Raw genomic sequence first — 21,031 nt, forward strand, 5'->3', positions numbered from 1 at the left:
AACGTGTATGAAATTATAAACACAAATATAATTTCAAACAAACGCGCAGTTTTTGATACAATTTCTAATGAGAAATATTTTAAACTTCAATTCAATTTCAAAAACATGTATTAAACTCAATAATAATTATGAATAATAATTTATTATAATTATATATTATAAAAAGTGTTATAAGATTATTTCTATTGAACTTTGCACATTCTCATAACGAAATCCGGTCAGCTATTGTACATATATAGTCTATTTCAACAATAAGTAGACAAAAGCCAAATAAACAAAATTTGACAGCGAATTGACTCGGATCAGGTCGAGAGCTTGATTAATCTATGATATTCACAACGATATGCGAAAAAATGACGTTTTGAACGTCGACGAAATTGTTATCGGAACTTTGGGAGTAAAATCAGAGTGGAAATAAGTAGTTAAGTGCAATAGTGTTGTATTATTAATCATAAACTCTTAATAGTGGACATTATAGACGAGTTATTAGCGAATCGCGTGAAGTACGTAAATCTAAGGTTTGTTTATGTTTATTCCCTCTTCGATTGGAATAGGCTGTACGCTAATTAAACGAATGCTACTAAAACAACACTTTGCTATAGGCTTTTGCGGTTCACTATAACGAAATAATTCATTTAATTAAATAATATTATTAATTCGTCATTTTTTAAATATTTTATTCGTTTTAAAAACGTGTGTCATTTATTGTAAATTATCAAGTATTTTTTTTTTACATTAGCAGCCTGTAAATTTTCCACTGCTGGGCTAAGGCCTCCTCTCCCTTGAGATGCACGCGTTCTAACCACTGGGCCATTTCGTATACTGAAAAGAATATACGCTGAGCTGGTACAAAAATAATGATCGAGCCACATCTTATTATTTAGACATAATTTTTAACATCGCTATTACCTACAGCCTATCCCAATCGAAGAAGGAATAAAGATAAACTAACCTTAGATTTACGTATTTCACGCATAGCTCAGCTATATTGTGCAGTAGTAACAGTTCTTGAGTATTATATCTTCATCTACACATATAATAAAATTGGAGTGTCTGTTTGTGATATTAAAATAACTATATTAAATGCATATGTATGTGTACACGGTACATACATATACCAAAATAACATTTTTTTACAACTCTTGTCTGTCTGTCTGTTTGTCTATTTGTCTGGCTGTTTGTTCCGGCAAATCTCTGGAACGGCTGAACCGATTTCGACGGGAGTTTCACTGGCAGATAGCGGATGTAATAGGGAGTAACTTAGGCTACTTTTATTTTAGAATTATATATAGAATAAAAATAAAATCACGCTACGAATACAATATACAAATAACTTAAATTCAGACGACGCGCACGAAGTCGCGGGCACAGCTAGTTTATAATACAACAAAATTCCACTTAACTACTTATAAACTTTAATTTTACTTCCAAAGTTCCGATAAGTTTCATTGAGGTTCGAAACGCAATTATTTCGCGAATCCATAATGAATACCATAAATATTAAGAATGTTGTTTATTTGGCTTTCGTCCTCTCGTGGTTGGAATAGACTGTAAGAACAGCATTCAATTGAAATTCATTCGATTTTCGACGTTATTTCTATTACGTAAAGATGTGTTACTGTGAAACAGCGACATCTTTTGGTCATTATAGGCAACACCGAAATCGTTTACTTACTTAGCGTTGTTTGTAGACGAGATTGCGATATAATTTATAAAGTTCTAGTTGAAACGTTGATCAAAATTGTTGGTAGTACAATAAATAAACAAAAACATCATTTTTAATATAACGAGCGTCTATTGGACAAAATCGTTAAGTTCTAAATACGATATAACACAATATCCTTCTCTGTCTACCTCGTGTATTAGTAAAATTGTGTGAGCGAGACGGATGTAAGTCGGTTGTGCTTGTGCATCAGCCTTGAGAAAATAATGCTCGTCGTGAACTCTATACACTTGGTATTAGAGTACAATTTTGAATGCATAAAGTATATGTTACACCGTTTCAATATTAGAGTTTAATATTTATCTGGAATCGTAGTCCCGAGCCCGTAACCGAAATGCCCTTGGTAAGGATGAATTATTCGTGTATGTTTATTTCATCGTTTTCGTTTAAAAATAGATGAATAAGTTACCTTTTATTTATTTTTTATTTGAAAACGAATTTAACAGCGCCCATATTTATTTTAAATCATTTATTTAAAGAAAATTTTAGTTCTTATAGAGCCTTACTGTCGCATATGATGTTAGACGTTTGACATCTCACTTTAGTAAAAAATTAAAATAATATTCTGTTGGATTATATACTCTGTTCCAACCATAAGCGGTGAAAAGCCAATTAAACAACATTTGACAACAAATTGAGGCTATATCAGGCCGAGAGTTTGATTAATCTGTGATATTCACTATGGTTTTGCGAAATAATTTTCAATGTCGACGAAACTGTTGTCGGAATTTTGGAAGTAAAATTAAAGTGTATATACGTAGTAAAGTGTAATAGTGTTGTGTTATAAATTATAAAGATAAATTAATCAAAAAGTCTTAGTAGTGCACGATATAACTGAGTTTTTAGCAAATCCCATGAAATAGGTAAATCTTAGGTTTGTTTATCTTTATTCCTACTTCCGTTGGAATAGGCTGTAGATTGGTACCATCTGACAGCAAACTCTAGCACCGCACGCTCATTAGTCAAATCAAATGTCGCGCGCTTCCTCGGCCCCTTAGTAACGCACTACCGTCCCTTTTTACGAAATCAACACCGCAGTTTGCAAGAAAGCGAAAAGTTATATACACATAAAAAATAATCATTTTTTATTATTAAAACTGTCCAAAAATATTGATAAAATAACAAAATGTTCTTACTCACGAAGTTTATTAAGCGGATATTTAGTGAACTGTTTTTAAATCCATAAGGATACGTCAAAAGTACTGTCACATTATTTATTTATTTTGACGTATTAAAAAAAGACGCGCTTTTTCATAATCCCGGATTTTTTCACTTTTGCTTTATCATCTGAGGATTTGACATTAAAAATATAAAGACAGATATCCTTCAACCCCAGCTTTCAATAATATTTCATTTATTAAGTTTTATTCCATATAATATAATAATAATATACGTGCATGAAAATTATAAATACACGTAGAATCTATGACTAAGAATATATGTACATAGTTACTAAAATAAAGTAGACACGCCCACACCAATTAAACTTATCATATCTTATTTATTAATCACCATGGATAAAAATAAATTTCAATTTCACGTCAGATCAAGGAACGCATGTCATCTGCCCAAAAATAGTCGACGTTGCGAGATTTTATTATCTTGTTTACAAGTTCAACTATTTCGAGATAAATCTAGATTATCTTAATTTTAGAGAGTAAAATTTGTTACGGCATTTATATAGAGCAGTCTTACGATATAATTTATAGATTTCGTACCTTTTCGTCTGTTTATTTTTAATTATGTCAAACAGGTATATTTGCGCGGGACGCCATCCGATTTTTAGGTTATGTTCACATCTGAAGTCTCGTTAAAATTAAATTTAATGACTAGATACAAATGCAAACTATATAATTACTTATAAAGAAAATGAAATATCTATATTTTTTATTTGATTAGATTTAATCTTAAAATTCAAGGTTTTCTTGTCGAAAAAACAGATTTAGCACAATTATTAAAATGACGATTATGTAAGTATATTATTAAAAACGACGACACGTTTTCCTTGTATTGTTTAGGTACAAGGCCGGCGGGTCACGTGTTGGTTACAAAATTGTTATTCAAACGACACTACTGCAAGCTAACGCACTTTCTTGATTCAGATTTTGCTCTGTGAAACTTCTATAAGAACAAATCGATCGAGGAATGGCAGAGATTTTTAAAACTATATAAGGCAACATTTATAATGTTTAAATAATATAATAGTATTAAAATAACTCGTAGAACAGCGTAATTTTATGATCGGTTTAAGAGATGGATTGATAAGTTTTGATAGTTATTTAAAAAAAAACAATGACAAGAGTGTTCATTGTTATTGTTGTCTATGCGTTCCTGAACAGTTCTTCCTAAACATCTTCCTAATATCCTTGAGAAGCCGAGATAGGTAGTTAAAACTAATATAAATGAACATACAGACTGTTAAAAGATATGTAAATTGGTTTGTGGCTGCGATTACAAGTTTTTTGTATGTATGTGTACCGACGTTTCAACTTAGTTGCTTATTTAGATCGCGAGCTAATATAGAATGGACAGTTGGCATAAGTGAGACAAATCTAAAGTCTACATAGACTAATTTGAATTGCTATTTTAATAATTTATTTCATGACATATTTGTGTCCCTAAAATTCTTCTCGTTTTTTTTAATATTGACAACTTTCTTTTTATTATTTCGTTTTATGGCAAAGGACGAAATTGAAAGACTATAATGAAACTCTTCGGCATCGTTTATTTTTAACGAAACTTTTAAAACTAGTTAACATAGGCACCACTTCATAGTAAGTAGCCTCGTAACGTTTCCGCTACATACAATGACAAGTAACAACACTTGAGTTCTTGCGTCGCAAATATTGTAATATCATTTGAATAGCGTCGAAATATAGGTCGAATTGTAAAGTGAAATATCTTTATTGTTATTGAAGGAAAAACATAATATTAAATACGAAAATATTTCATACATAAACATAAGCAGCCCGTAAATGTCCCACTGCTGGGATAAAGGCCTCCTCTCCCTTTGAGGAGAAGGTTTGGAGCATATTCCACCACGCTGCTCCAATGCGGGTTGGCGGAATACACATGTGGCAGAATTTCGTTGAAATTAGACACATGCAGGTTTCCTCACGATGTTTTCCTTCACCGCCGAGCACGAGATGAATTATAAACACAAATTAAGCACATGAAATTTCAGTGGTGCCTGCCTGGGTTTGAACCCGAAATCATCGGTTAAGATGCACGCGTTCTAACCACTGGACCATCTCAAAAATTTCAAGGTTAATATTAAAAATTACTAAAGTATTTTTTTTTATTTCAGTACTTGTATAAAATAAACGTTATTTTCCCACAGCTGGACTAATCGTGGGATCGTATAAGTTACATAACTCTCCTGTAAATAATAAATACATAAATAATTAACTTCATATTTTTAGGTTTTTTTTTTTTAATGTATTGTAGCACAAAGGAATGTTGCTTGCATTCACGCGTACACGATTTGAAATTTAAACAATTTTTTTTATCTGTATTTTATTAAGTAATGTAAATAAATATATATTTTAAATGTAAAATCTTTATAATGAATAATAAACGCTATTTATATTGTATACTATAAGTTATAAATATCTAAATCCTTTTTTTTAACTTGTATTATGCCATTCGCCCTTATGCCCTTGACAGCGTCCCCGGATTGAGGGGCGGGTGGCGTTATTGCGTCGCAGTTTAAAATTGGAATCTCACCCCCCTACAATACGCCCCTTCCAAAGGAGCGAGACGTGCCACAGCTTTGAATGAGACGACAATATTTCTGTCATTTCTGACTATTATAGATGTTTGACATAATTAATAGAGATCCTCGTAACTGACATTACCTAACTTACCTTTATCGCCAGAATTTTTAACGAATATACAGATTATATAATATTTACTTATAGCTCTGGGTGGACTTTTAAATTATACCTATTTTAGTTATATACATACGTTACGTACATTTAATAATCTTCCCATCGATTGCATCAAACCCTTGTGATCTTTAAAGAGTAACTTTATCGTCAGGCGTCTTCCCGAGAGTTCAAGTTTGCTTTAATACTAAATTTCATCAAATTCGGTTCAGTGGCAAAGACAGATATATTAGTATAGATTTAGCTCGACTCTTCCCCTACGACTCTCCTTCGTCTTGCTCAGTCATTATAAAAAAAAAAAACAATTCTTAAATAGTGTATTTGCATTTTTTTGTTTACGTTTTATAAATACAGCTCAACAAATATTTACATTAAAACCAAAACAAGCTACAAAAGACTTAACGACAAATGACGTATACATTTTTGGACAAACGCCACACGTGCTGTGTAAATATTATTGATATTTTTACTTCAGTTTGTATTTCTCGCGTATTATTTACGAAATAGCTAGGCTGTTATCTATGACTTCATTCGTTTTCCTTACTAAACATCGCTGCGGGAAAGGTTTTATTACAGATTTGAAAACGTGTATTTACCGAAGTGGTCCTATAAAATGGCGTTCGCCCAAACTAACTTTTAATTGCATTTTAAAAATAGTTTAAAAGCTTTTACGTTACAGAAAAATATCCAATGGGGTTCTTGAGGTTTTATAACAGCTGGTTTAGGTAATCAGTACATGAATGAAGAGACTTTGTACGATGGAAAAAAATAACGAACTTTTGTAATAATCTTTCAATATAGACCAATAAGATTTTTATAAGAATAGTTCATTGAATCATCGTCCTCAATATTTATTAAATCCCGTGTTTAATGGATTAGTTTTACTCGCTTACTAATATAACAAAGAAAATAAATATTCCAGAGGTCCTATAAGTCGAGTCAATGGCGCTATAAGAAATATTAACCATTCCTTACACCGCCAATGCACCAGCAACTTTGAAAACTAAGCAGGTTTGTCCCTTGTGCCTGTAGTTACACTTGCTCACTCGCCCTTCAAGACAAAACAATATTGAGTACCGGTGTTTTACGGTAGAGTATCTGATGGTGGTACCTAGCCATAAAACCCTACCACCAAATGGAGGCTATCTTTCTGGAATGTTACAATTGATACACAACATCGACTATAATATAGGTCTTGGTATAATATACTTACTTACATCAAAAGGGAGATGGAGCGCGTCAAATATTATTGTAAAGCAACAAAGACGAATACAAATATACAACACGCGTCTATTTATTATTATACATACGTCAAAACGTGCTGTCGTTTAGGTATTATTAATTTTATCGATTCCTTTGTTTCAATAAAATCCGTCTTTTGTTTTATACAGCTTAAAATAATAAACGCATAAAACGCGTATATTGTAAGTCGCCCTCAATTAAAAAAGCCGGACTCGAAATTAAACTAGGCCGAAGATTTTGTTCAATTCTAGACATCAATTATGTAAACCCAAGCGTTACTTTTATAATCTGTTTAGCGTTTGCTTTAAAATATGAACCTTTTTTTTTTTTTTTTGTTTATGCTTTTATTTGTGCCAAGAGGGCACAGATTATTCCACCAATTTCACGTGCGAACAATATGTATCTAATTTTTTTATAAACTTTGACATTGTCACTCTGTAACTGTTACGCGTTTAACTAAATTAAATCGATACTAAAAAACGGAATCAGACGTCCGTATCAACTACATATAGTCAAACAATAGCTTTGAATATGTGGATAGCTGCGCCGTGTGTTGTACGGAACAACTGATACACGTATTATGTTTATAAATTTACGGAAGCGGTCATAAGGACGACGAATCGAAATGTCTATAGGAAAAACAGATCTGACGGTTGCGGAAGTAAATTCTTCCTCAACGAACAATGATACCGACATTATTTATATAATATATAGACCGTGTATTTACTTGCGATTCACATTTGTATTTATTATTAAAAGCTCAATATGCTGACTTTATAAAGTCAGATAAATACGAAATAAAGTATATTATAGAGTTATATACTCCATTCCAACCATAATATGAATAAAGCCAAATACACAAAAATTGACAGCAAATTGACGCGATAACATTGCTCGAGGGCTTGATTAATTTGTGATATTCACTATGGATTTGCGAAAAGATGGCGTTTTGAACATCGACGAACCTGTTATCGGCGTTTTGGAAGTAAAATTTAAGTGGAAATAAGTAGTAAGTGCAATAGTGTTGTATTATAAATAATTATATATTAATCACAAACTCTTTGTAGTGCACAATGTAGCTGAGTTATTAGCAAATCGCATGAAATACGTAAATCTAAGGTTTGTTTATCGTTTTTCCTACTTCCATTGCAATAGGCTATATAAACAAACAAGATGTATTTACAAAGTTTATATTCATTACAAAATAATATCTGTAATTTATGATGTGTGTTAAGAATATTCTATAATATATTTATTCCGGACGCAGTTATTTATAAACATAGAAATTAATTTATATGTATTCAATATCTTTAATTATTCTAAATTAAAATTTACCTGAATTTAAATATAACAACAAATAAATTTATTTTTGATTAAATTTATATCGAATCGCAATATAGTTAATGTTTTGTTTTGTTCTTAAAAACTCAAAAGCATTGGATCAAACAGACTCACTGCGCGAATATGTACAGCTTTGTTTTTTTTTTATGAGTAGCTTTTATCTCTATTCCAAGGGTGCAATAATTCTGCCAAGGACAAATAAGTTTTCTCGTTTTGTTACTTTGTTCAATTTATTCATAAGTCGTGTCTCATAATAATGTCAAATAAAACCGGGGTACAGGATTAGTTTAAAATGTGCGTTTTCTAAAGTTGTCATGTAACCAAACTTGTTTATCATAAGGTCTTTTACACACTTGGTTGCCTCAATTGAGCCACCAGGTGTAGGAGTAAACTTTTTAATAAAGCATTACAAATAGAACAGTATTGAAGACTTAATATACAATCTTGATATTTAATCGTCATCACGCACGAAGTTATCTTACAAGTTAAAAAATGATTCTAATAAGGATAATTTTATGTCACGACAGATAAACAGTTTCACATTATAATTATCTACTGTTAAGATTATAAAACGATTGCGAAATGCGAATGGGTGTACCTAAATATAGAAGCCGGAATCATCAACATCTACCAAACCAATAACCACATAGCAGGCAGCACAGTGCAAAGAACTACTAAATCTATCCGCCGAGCCCCACGCCTGTGTTTTGTGTTATGATGCACGGAGCGGCAACGTCGCCTTTCTCTCGAACGGGTTCTCGAAGCAACGAATTGATTCCGTTGACTAGGCTAGAATTTATTTTTTGTGTTATCACAGAATATTCGAGTTCTTGATGTTAATTTCTGGATGATTTATACCTAATACTAGAAGTTCCCCGTTTGTTTTACTGTAAATATTAAATTTTAGTACCTACATAATATTTTATATGAATTATTAAAAAAAGTACGGTCTACCATATGTCATTTTTCAATCAAAATATTCTTAGGTTATGGATGAATGTGTGTATGTCATAGATTTATGTTACAATATTTAAGTACCACAGATTATTAATACATTATAAAACCCTATAATGTAATAAAAATGACATAAGATGTTTGTACACGACGCAGCAGTTACGAGTAAAATAACAATTATAATAATTAATAAAGATAAAAAACATTAACATGACATTTATGTCATTTATAAATAAATATTATTTACAAATAGATAAATAAGGAAAACAATATAACTTCCGATTATAAATAGTATTTATGTAAGATAACTTCAAGCTAATAATATTCTAAATAGCGCATAATATTATACTTAAAAAAACCATTTCACTGGGTTTATTCAAACCAATACAACACAACACAACGGGATTTATAAATAGTGTAATAATTACCTACTCAAAGACTAACTCCACACGTGTGACGTAAATAAATACCAAATCTAATTTTTTTGTTTTTTTTTTTTTACACGACTCTAGACAAGAACGTTTCTAAAATCGGTTTACAAAAGTACATTATAATAAAAAAAAAGGTAAAAATGTTCATTAACCAGTTAAAGCATTTTTAGTATTACATAAATATATTTTGAAATGATTGAGAGCGTGTCAAAAACTGAATGAGTCACTTTTTGTCTTTCCGGTTTATAAAAAAAATATACATCTATTCTTTCGATATTTAAATTTTATGGGACTCAAAAACTGTTTATTAAATGAAAACGTATTGTTTCATTTAATTCTATGGTTCTAAAAAAAATTATTGATTAAAATAATGTAAATTGTGAATGTGTGACATTTTTTTTTCATATACGGCTGTTTAGAATTTGCGTTGGTACCGAATTATTGTTAGTGAAAAAATGTATGCAATTTTAAAACTGTAGACGTTTAAAAGTACCAATTATTCGTGAAAAATCGTTAATTTCTAACGCTGTCTTAACAGCGCTGTGTATTATGTTATATTATGATAGCCTAATATGCCAACATAATCGAGACAAAAATTAAAGCCCAGACCAGACCAGAATAAAAGTGATTAGGGAAAAATGTATCATGAGCGGGAAATTTTAGCAAGCAATCAAAAGTATATTTTTATTTCATTTGTGCTTGACGGTAAAGGAAATCTGCATCCAAATGAAATTCTGCATACCTACATATCCACCAACCAGCACTGGAACAGCGTGGCGGAATAAGTTCTAAACATTCACTTTTCAAGGTTGTTACTGTTACAAAACTGGTACATTATTACTGCGGACAAAGAAACTGAGCATTCATCAAAAGAGAGCTATATTTATTCGGGATATTGTCAATCTCGGAGCTTACGAGTTACGAACAGTGTATAAAAACAAAGATAAAAAAAGCGGCCAAGTGCGAGTCGGACTCGCCCATGAAGGGTTCCGTGACAACGAGAATTTTTATAAATGAAATAATTTTTTTTTTATGAAATATTACCGATATACATATATTTTTAATTTTATTAAATGAGGTTGATTTGAGGCTTCTCCCTGCGCTCCTCATCCGCTACCAATCAAGCCACGCCCCGCGCGAATTATAATTATTATTTAATTAGGCACCTATTACAGATTTATTATTAGAAAATAATGGTTCACGGTGCGTAAGGTTTAAGTTTATGAAATTATATGTTTTTATTTTATTTTTATATTTTAGTTGATTGAATGGAAGTTAAATTACGGTTTTCGATTTATGACGTACAACTCGTACGAATCAACTGTTCACTTCTCTGGAATGCGACCCCTCTCCCGCTACCCCGCGCGGCGCCCCGCATTCGCCGTAAGCGCTCATATCATATCGGTCCATATGTATCTATTTAATTGGAAAACTTCGTGAGTAAAATGACCTAGTATTATGACGCCTTATCATAAAAACGACCCTTTATCAACATAAAAAAAAAAATATAATTTATATATTTTTTATATAATTCTCATTTCTTTTTGCCAGCGGTATCGTTCTAATGACGTCACAGAGCGAGGTACACAGTTAATTCGTACGAGTTATAATAAAAAAAAACTACTTACTAGATCTCGTTCAAACCGATTATGGGTGGAAGTTTGCATGGTTACAAACATCATATCGGACAGACAGACATGACGAATCTATACGGGTTCCGTTTTTTGCCATTTGGAAACCTAAAAAGGGCTCACGACTCCCTCCCCTCGTGATGTTTTAACATAGTTACAATACTTACAGTAGTATAATAGTATATTTACAAGAATACTGTGTACCTCTACCTATATTCACAATAATGTTGTCTTAACTTTGTCAAACGTTGGATAAACACGTGAGGTACAAGAACTTGGAACTTGTAAAACCAAGTACGTGCCTTCAGCAAATTGACGCGATATAATTGGTCGATACTTTGATTAATCTACGATACTCACTAAGGATTTGCTAAAAAAATAATAGTGCAGTTAAGTATTGTATTATAAATAAAGATATATTAATCATAAACTCTTAGTAGTGTACAACGTAGCTGTATTTCTGGATTGTTTAACTTCATTCCTACTTCGATTGGAATAGGCTATACGTATATTAATCTATTGAGATGAGTAACTATAACTACTGACATTCCTACCGGTTCTTTAAATTATTTTAAACAACTGCAAACAAGCAACTATGCCACCGGATGGTAATTGGTCACCATCAAGACATTACCCCCGTAACAAACATTAACCATTGATTACGACATCAGTGCGCATTAACGTGTTCTGTCCCTTTTGCCTGAAGTTACACTGGCCCACTCATAATTCAATACGAAAGTCATCAATACTGAGTATTGAACATCTGATGAGTTGGTACCCAGAAGAGCTGGCACAAAGCCTTACCATTAAGTAAAATTAATATTTTTTACATTACATTACCTCTCCCTTTGAGGAGAAGGTTCGAAGCATATTCCACCGCGCTGCTCCAATGCAGGTTGGTGGAATACATATGTGGCAGAATTTCGTTGAAATTAGAGACATGCGGGTTTCCTCACGATGTTTTCCTTCACCGCCGAGCACGAGATGAATTATAAACACAAATTAAGCACTTGAAAATTCAGTGGTGCATGACTGGGTTTGAACCCGAAATCATCGGTTAAAAGTACGCGTTCTAACCACTGGGCCATCTCGGCTCTAAATTTAACATAATCTTGTTAAATAACAATTAAAAATCAGAGGCTACTTGATATTTATCCTTTGTAACTGAAAGTTTCAACAATTAAAGCTCCAATGCTTGTTATTTAAAACATCTTTTATACGAAACACTTTAAGGGGTAACATTTCTACTAGTTATGACTCCTTTTGAACAATAGCCTACACAATAGCTTATCGTGAAATGCCCTTTCAAGGTGAATAGTTCAACTCACAGTACTGAGAATTTGATAGATATGGCATTCATGTTCATTGGAGCGAAAGCCTCTACATGGGCAAACGTGGCATATAAATGCAGATAAACCGAGGCAGGCAAGGCAAAGCAAATCTTTGGAGATAGTATCGAGTCACAAAAAACTTAACTTGAAATTGTCGAACAAGATTTCGTCGCCATCTTGAAAAGGGATTATTTTTGTCTTATCTGCAATTTGACTCGAAGACATTATACGAATAGGTTGATTTTCTATTTCGTTACTTATTTTACGCTCTATAAATGATATCATTTGAACTTTTCACCCATTTCAACCTACCATTGATGGTAATTGAAATACTGTACATTAAAGCAAAAGATTCCTGAAGTGCTCATACGGTGTAATTCAATGAACTTTACCTCGATTTTAATTGCTTAATTAATTATTAACACTTCATAGTAGTTAAAGAGAATAATAGGGTATGAGTCCTTTATTAGGCGTGACCCTATTATTCGATATCGTCGGCAATTTGTTAAGAATTCTAATGACTATGTTCAAATTGAAAGGCCCATGTTAACATTAATAACTTAAAAATGTACCCTGTAAATGACTGCTGGACTAAGGCGTTTCCATTTGATCAGAAGGTTTGGACGTAAACACGCCGGATTTGTGGCAGAGGTTCATGCAGGTTTCCTCACGAAGGCGCACGAAATGAATTATAAAGACAAATTAAGCGCATGGAAATTCAGTGCATGTCTGGGTTTGCACTCATTCATCATATAAGATGCACTCGTTCCGACGAATGGGCCGTGTCACCTCTAAATATAATAACAAGAGTATTTTCTCTAAACAGTCCTGTACCATTTCTGTAATCGGTGTTCTATGCTTCAACCCTTTTTATGTCTGTTGACGGACCCGACGGGTGTATTTACCGACCTATACATTTACATTAACTAGTTTTTGCCCGCAGCTTGCCTGTACCGTTGACTGATTATTATTCTGTCACTCACATATCGACTTAAACATCGATTATTATTATTACGTACTTAAAAATAACAATAGTATACAAGTTTAAATTTATCTCTATATAGTATAAAACAAAGTCGCTTTCCGCCAATATACATAGATCTTATAAACTACGCAACGGATTTTATTGCGGTTTTCATAAATAAACAGAGCTATTTAAGAGGAAGGATTTATGTACAATACGTGTATATTATAGTAGAGAAAAGAGGAGAATTTAAATTTTCCTGACCGGACAAATTTTTTTTTTTAGCATTAGCAGCCTGTATATTTTCCCACTGCTGGGCTAAAGGCCTCCTCTCCCTATGAGGAGAAGGTTTGGAGCATATTCCACCACGCTGCTCCAATGCGGGTTGGCGGAATACACATGTGGCAGAATTTCGTTGAAATTAGACACATGCAGGTTTCCTCACGATGTTTTCCTTCACGGCCGAGCACGAGATGAATTATAAACACAAATTAAGTACATGAAAATTCAGTGGTGCCTGCCTGAGTTTGAATCCGAAATCATCGGTTAAGATGCACGCGTTCTAACCACTGGGAAATCTCGGCCGGACAAAGAATATTTTTAATTATTATATTTGTTCTTCAATCTGAACAGTTGTATATAGAGCTTTATTGTACCCCTGTGAAGCCGGGGTGGGTTCAAATATACAAAAGGCGTCATATTAACCGAAGATATATATAAAATATAAACAATACACGCCTTTCAGAGGCTTATTAAGCTCACACTGTGGACCAATTTTTTAGAAATATTTCTATATAATATGATTTAAAAAAAAAACCCTTAAAATTAAGTTATTATTTTACTCCATCTATAAATTCTCAACGACAGTCAGGATTCGAGTACGCTTCTGTGTCTATGAAACCCTCAAGATCTTCTCCTGAACTCATCGATCACATTGGTTTATCAGAGTGAGGGAGTAGGGTATATATAGGTAATATCTGTACAGACAAACAGATATACTATAGTTATGTCTCCCGCGTAGTTGTTTGCAGTGGCCGATAAATCGGTCAAGACGATTTCATAATAATCCAACGCCGCCTTACTGTCTGACACGGGGCCGTCGTTAGATACATTTTCAGAGTTCATGCACGGTCATAGTTATGACCACGACTCGTGATCATTACATCATATTTTTTAATAAAACAAAATCCTACTGCTGCGTCTGTTGGTCTATATCTGATAAAGTGAAAACCCACCGAACGGATTTTCATACAGTTATCACCAACACGGAGCGATTCATGATTCATGAGCTTGGTTTAGGTGTATAAATCATCAAAGATTTATGTAAATTGCATTAAATATGACGATCATTGTTGAAGATCTCGGAGAAAATATAACTGGAAGCTTTATTGGTGTGCGACTCGCAAACCAGTAGAGTTGTGTGTGACCATTTTAACCCCATATTCAACCCGTGCGAAGTCGGGACGGTTAGCTAGTATATCATAACAACAATAAAGACCAAAGAAGGGTGGTGTCAAGCCGTTAGAGCGTTCCCACTCGAGCGCACACATTTTTATCACCCTACGTAAAACAATATTTATTTTAATTAATGTGAACACTATTTCAGTAACTGTACATTATATTACTTAAATATAAAAGATTTCATATAAATTAACCAACAATAAACGAATTGTACTTATCCGACATCCGTTAAAAAGTGGATGAAAGTTCCGCCGCAGTTCAGTTATTGTTCCGATACAGGTCAAGTTAAAAAAACATACTATGCACTATACAATAGCGCGTTAGATATAATTATTTGTATGCGAATTGTGCATATGATACGAGATGCGAGATACACAGACATCCTGTCATATAAATATAAAGTGATCATTACGCTTCTTCTCAATGCAATAATTATGTTCATTTTATTGAATAAAGGTTTTTTAAGCTGTTAAGTCGTTCTTTTTATCTTCGTGCGTTAATGAATTCCTTTAATATTGTATAATTGTCACCATTGAGTCCTTAATAACACGATAGATTACTACGGAGTCCCACGACATAAACCTTACTTTAACCCTTTTTTATATATATAATCGAAAAAAAAATTTACAAATTAGGTATATTAAAAATAAGATTATTATAATTTTTAACCTAATTTAAAACACTTTTGAGAAGTAGGAGAGAGATTATAAGATATATTCCTTAGAATAAGCCTTCTGACGTACGATCGAATATTATAAACACTCAAGTCAACACATCTAAAATAATAAAATTCAGGCATATTTAGACAGATGTACTTAATACTTTTTACTAAAACGATTCCTAACCTAACCTAACATTCATTGTTGTTTTTCATACTAAAACTTGTAAAATAACCACTAAATGCTCGAGAGTGATTGAGTATCTATAAAAATATACATTATTATGCCTAGATAAATTAAAACCAATTTTATTAGTTTTCTGTTGCAATAACCCGTTTTTAATTTTAGAAAGCTGAAGTAGGTGCTTGTTTTTAAAATTGTTTGCTAGTACTTCCTTGATAATAATATACACCGTAGATCAGTATTCATGTATCGAATACATAGAAAATTGTTAATATAAAAACTTACATCGACACCGAATACGGGTATTTCTTAAAACTACTCATTTATACGAAATAAAATTAGACATTGAAGTTTAAAGCAACTAGCGCCATCTATCAACGCGTTCAAACGACTCAATACCGCAACAAGACACAGCAGGTGAAAAATTTTCATTCTCAAAACCGAATAAGTAATCAAACATCCAGACAGCCGCTCCAGGTAACAATATTTCCATTTAAATAAATGATCGATATATTCCCGATGCGCTGTTGCCGCTCTTACGTTGAAAACATTCAATCGTCGGCCATTTTGTTGACTTGCTGTGCACGTTGCTAAAAGTCGACGTTATCGCTTACGAAATAACGTTGATATTACAATATACTTGGATATAATTATGACCTTTCGAAATGTTATGTCAATGTAAACAATCTTAATGTGCAAGCGGTTTTAGTAGCTATTGCTACGAAATAAGAGAAGTAATAGCTTGAACTACTCATGTAACGTTATGAATGGTGCGATGGCGACCCGTGAAGGAAGTCACGTATTTAGGTATTTAACGTTCGTAAAATGTGTTAAAAAAAGCTATAACTCCACGTTTGGGATAATTGTGGATGTTACATTAAATTATTGTTAATTAACAATAAGAATTACATCTTAAAATACCTTCCGATCGAATAGCGTGAAGCCCTTTCTAGAATATTCTAGTGACTTCTCCAGCTTCTTCGTGAAATATGATTTAGGTACATAGGTACGTTCAAAAATCTAATAAAATGCGATGATAACAATTTAAAAAAAACCGGACTTCTGTTGTTGACAATTTTAATATAAACTATTTTCTAACAAAAAAAATAATTGCAAAATCTATTAATGTGACCGAGTTATGCCCAAACCTACACAAAATATATATAAATATCCAAATCGAAACCCTCTCTTTTTTCGAAGTCGGTTTAAACTAATTATTAAGTAAGTAGGTTATTAAAAGAAACATTATTTTAAGTAATTTATGTTAATACATACAAATCACAAAAGCTTTAGTCATCCTTTGTTTTTATGAAACAAAAAAAAAATAATAAATGTGTCAATTTTTTTTTATTTAATCAAAATATATATTGAAAAAGAGTAACCACTGAGTTTCTTGCCGGTTCTTCTAATATAAAGTATATTTTGATTTTGAATGCAATTTTAAGTTATCTTTTGAATACCTACTTAACAGAACAACTTCTATCCGCATTTTACTTCCGAATTTCCGATAACAACTTCTACGATATAAAAAACACATTTTTTCACGAATCCATAAACAGTAACAAAACAAAACAACAAACAGTAAACAGTAATAAGGTCCAAAATATCTCGAATTATATCTTTTCGATACAAGGTCAAAGTAGTAAGTATGTCATTATATTTAATACTGGAATATAGGTAATATGGCTTAAAAACTTAGCTACCTTTGTGATATGGCTTTATATCTGGGTAGGTACTATCACTACCTACCACTACCACCTACCATGTAATCTTACTAAATGACAGTAACAAATGCTTAAAATAGCGCGCTTAACTTTCGTTACAGTTAGTGACGGTCGTATCGAACGTTTCGTTGAAACTGCAGAAATACTTTTTAGTACATATTTCATAAATTCAAACATCTATGAAATCTAGAACATTCTTCTATGCATAGATAATAGATATCCATTGATTAAAAATAACACAACTATAAATATCGTAACCTTTTTGATCTCCTGTTTGCTATACTTTCGAAGACGTTGATAACGGATTATTTCACTGAACATTTAAATTATAGTATCCCATTCGCATTTGGCATCAATTTGGTCATTTCGTGAAGTAGCAGAAAACGTAAGTCGTAAATTTGCTTTAAAAAATCTCAAACGCGAATTTCTTTCCAATGTAATCTATTAGGCCAATATAATATAAAAAAGTAACGAATTTTAACGAGGTTATCTGTAATTTAAACAATACTTAGTATCCATTTAATAATATAAATCAGTTGATCGGTTATTTTTATATCACACCAGCTACCTGTCACGGATACTCTCGGGTTGGATAAGGGTCTACATAGAAAGGTTACATTGAAGAACTACCGCCCTTGCTTCGCACGGTTATAATTTATTATTAAAGAAAATGCATATCAAATAAACATAATTTTTACCCTATAACACACTTCGGAATAATGTAGCTTTCTACCAGCGAAAAAAAATTAGATTCGTGTCATTACTTTCAGAACAACCACTTGTGCACATATAAAACAAAGAAAAATTATAGTTTTTTTTTGTCTAAGAGTATTCTTTTTTTTTTTGGATTTTATTTGTGCCGGGAGAAAACACGATGGAGATTATACGGTCGAGATTACAGGCTTATTTTAATTTTGAAGGCATAATAGTAGTAGATTATTTGTTAATCCATAACCTACAACAACACAATAATAAATAATTGGATAAACGTAAATTATTATTAAGACAACATATAAGAACAATCACAAAAATATTTACAACTTAATTTTATTACGCTAAGAATATTCGCAGGCAAAGTTTCATCACAATCAGATGAATGGTTTCAACATTCATTTTTATTGAAGTAGGTAATATATCATACAATTATAAGAATCGATACGTCATCTGTTGTCATTTATCACAAACAGTATTTAAGTTCAACTAAATGTTTTACTACTAATTACGATAACATCCAATAGATGGAGCTAAAATATCACTTCGTTGTAACAAAATTCTCGTCAACGTAGACCACGATACGATATTTTAGTTTTAATTGGTTATACATTCGTATGAATTAACCTACTTTTTTCGTACAAAATATATTAACATAATCACGACATTTTGTTGCAATCTATTAATACGCGCAAAATACATTAGTTTAAAATATCACCCGATTTACTTACCACATAGTGTTTCATAAAATTATAATGATTTTTATGAATTTTTTAGGTTATGTTTTAAACGAAGAGGGTCACACGAAATGACGATACAAATCACAGCCTAATTACCAAGGAGAAAATAATGAAACTAAATGTTTAAATATGTTTTGACATGTTAAATTAAAAATAACGCGTAGATTTTGAAAGTGATCGAATTAAAAGTTGCTCCTTGCCAGATGTAACGTACTTAGTACTTACTCCATATTTTTTTTTATACTCTGTGCCCAATACGGCCTTTGTGTTAAATTCCCAGATGATAGATGACAATAAACGAGGTCACTTTCGTAATTATCATATTAATTAGGATAGGATCCGTCAGTTTATAAACTAGTTATAAACATTTAAATACTTTATTGTTACAAATACTTGTTTATGCAGTTACATTAATATTAATTATATTTGATATTTAATAAATACATATTTTATTATTGTATCCGATTTCATAAAAATAATTGTAAACCATTTCAGAACGTTATTCGTATGGCTTTGAAATTATTAAGTTTTTCCCGCGTAAAATTAGAAATGTCTGTTACTGATTTAATGTCAATGGGTTTTTATTAATCAAATGTGTTTTTTTTTCAACCTCAGATTAATAATAAAAAAATATTTCGTGTTCTGCCATATTTATTACTTTTAATACACATTATGTAGTATTTCATAAATAACAAACAATCATTACAGTTACGTATTCGTATCCAGCGATAATTACATAAAGTTACAATTAGAAAGTAATCAAGATAAAAAAAAAATAAGTGTTTCCGGCGAAAAAATACACTTCCGGATTTATTTATTTACTTAAAATCGGTGTATTATGATATTATTGATTTACTGTGTCTCCGCACAACAATTTTGCGTGGAATTAGGTTAGTCCTTTATACATTTTGTACGTAAATCTGCCACTACATCGTTATGGAATTAAAATATAGGTTCGACAGAACCTCACTATGTAATAAATTGTGTTATTAAGTCATTAATATTTTTTTTAATTAGCTGTACCCGTGACTTCGTGCGCATTTAATTTAACAAAAACGTTATGGTTCAGTTCCCAGATTTTATTATAATGATAACTTATTAATTCTATCATAGGCAACTTTATTATTACTTTATGTATAATTCTAATATAAAAGTAGCCTAAGATACTCCTTATTACATCAGATATCTGCTAGTGAAAGTCCAGTCAAAATCGGTTCAGCCGTTCCAGAGATAAGCCGGAACAAACAGACAGACCAATTTTAATATATGTATAGATAGATTAAGGGGCCGGGCAAATGCGCCACTTGATGGTAAGTAGCCAACATCACCCATAGACATTAGTGTTAGAAATATTCACCATTAATAACACCGCCAATGCGGAACCAACCACTGGAACTGAGATGTTACCCTTGTGCCTGTAGTTAGTCTGGCTGACTCACCTCTCAAACCGGAAAACAACAATACTGAGTTCTCCTGTTTGCATTAGCATTTTTTTTTTTTTCGAGCCGAGATGGCCCCGTTGTTAGAACGCGTGCATCTTAACCGATGATTTCGGGTTCAAACCCAGGCAGGCACCACTAAAATTTCATGTGCTTAATTTGTGTTTATAATTCATCTCGTGCTCGGCGGTGAAGAAAAACATCGTGAGGAAACCTGCATGTGTCTAATTTCAACGAAATTCTGCCACATGTGTATTCCGCCAACCCGCATTGGAGCAGCGTGGTGGAATATGCTCCAAACCTTCTCCTCAAAGGGAGAGGAGGCCTTTATCCCAGCAGTGGGACATTTACGGGCTGCTAATGCTCCTGTTTGGCAGAAGAATAAATATATTCAACTTAATTTAAGCGATAGGTCTTTATGAGATCTCGTCTGGGTGGGCATTAGTTAAGTTACACATATAAACCTTATGACTTTTTCAGTGCTCGGGATAACACGTGCGCAAAATTTCAGAATAATCGGTTGGATAGTTAAGATTTAAGCATAACAAACCTGCTAAATCGCATCTATATTAGACAAGTTTCGAATTTTGTTTTTTTTTTTTATTCTAGT

General features: G+C 32.2%; 2 protein-coding genes across 5 annotated transcripts in view; one reads left to right on the plus strand and one right to left on the minus strand.

The window, feature by feature from the left end:
• The window catches only part of LOC125074682 (general transcriptional corepressor trfA-like), a 51,297-nt gene that overhangs the window by 17,085 nt on the left and 13,181 nt on the right, over positions 1-21,031 (plus strand). The window lies entirely within an intron of this gene.
• The window catches only part of LOC125074681, a 29,755-nt gene that overhangs the window by 6,608 nt on the left and 2,116 nt on the right, over positions 1-21,031 (minus strand). The window contains exon 1 of one of the 3 annotated variants that reach the window (XR_007120155.1): positions 18,974-19,022. The exons of 1 other annotated variant lie outside the window; for it this stretch is intronic. The gene's annotated coding sequence lies outside the window, so the exon portion shown is untranslated. Of the gene's footprint in view, positions 1-952; positions 972-18,973; positions 19,023-21,031 lie in introns of those variants that run through there. One more of the 3 variants, XR_007120156.1, reaches the window with a different exon arrangement.

The sequence above is a fragment of the Vanessa atalanta genome, chromosome 28 (assembly GCF_905147765.1).
Source record: "Vanessa atalanta chromosome 28, ilVanAtal1.2, whole genome shotgun sequence".
Taxonomy (NCBI): Eukaryota; Metazoa; Arthropoda; class Insecta; order Lepidoptera; family Nymphalidae; genus Vanessa; species Vanessa atalanta.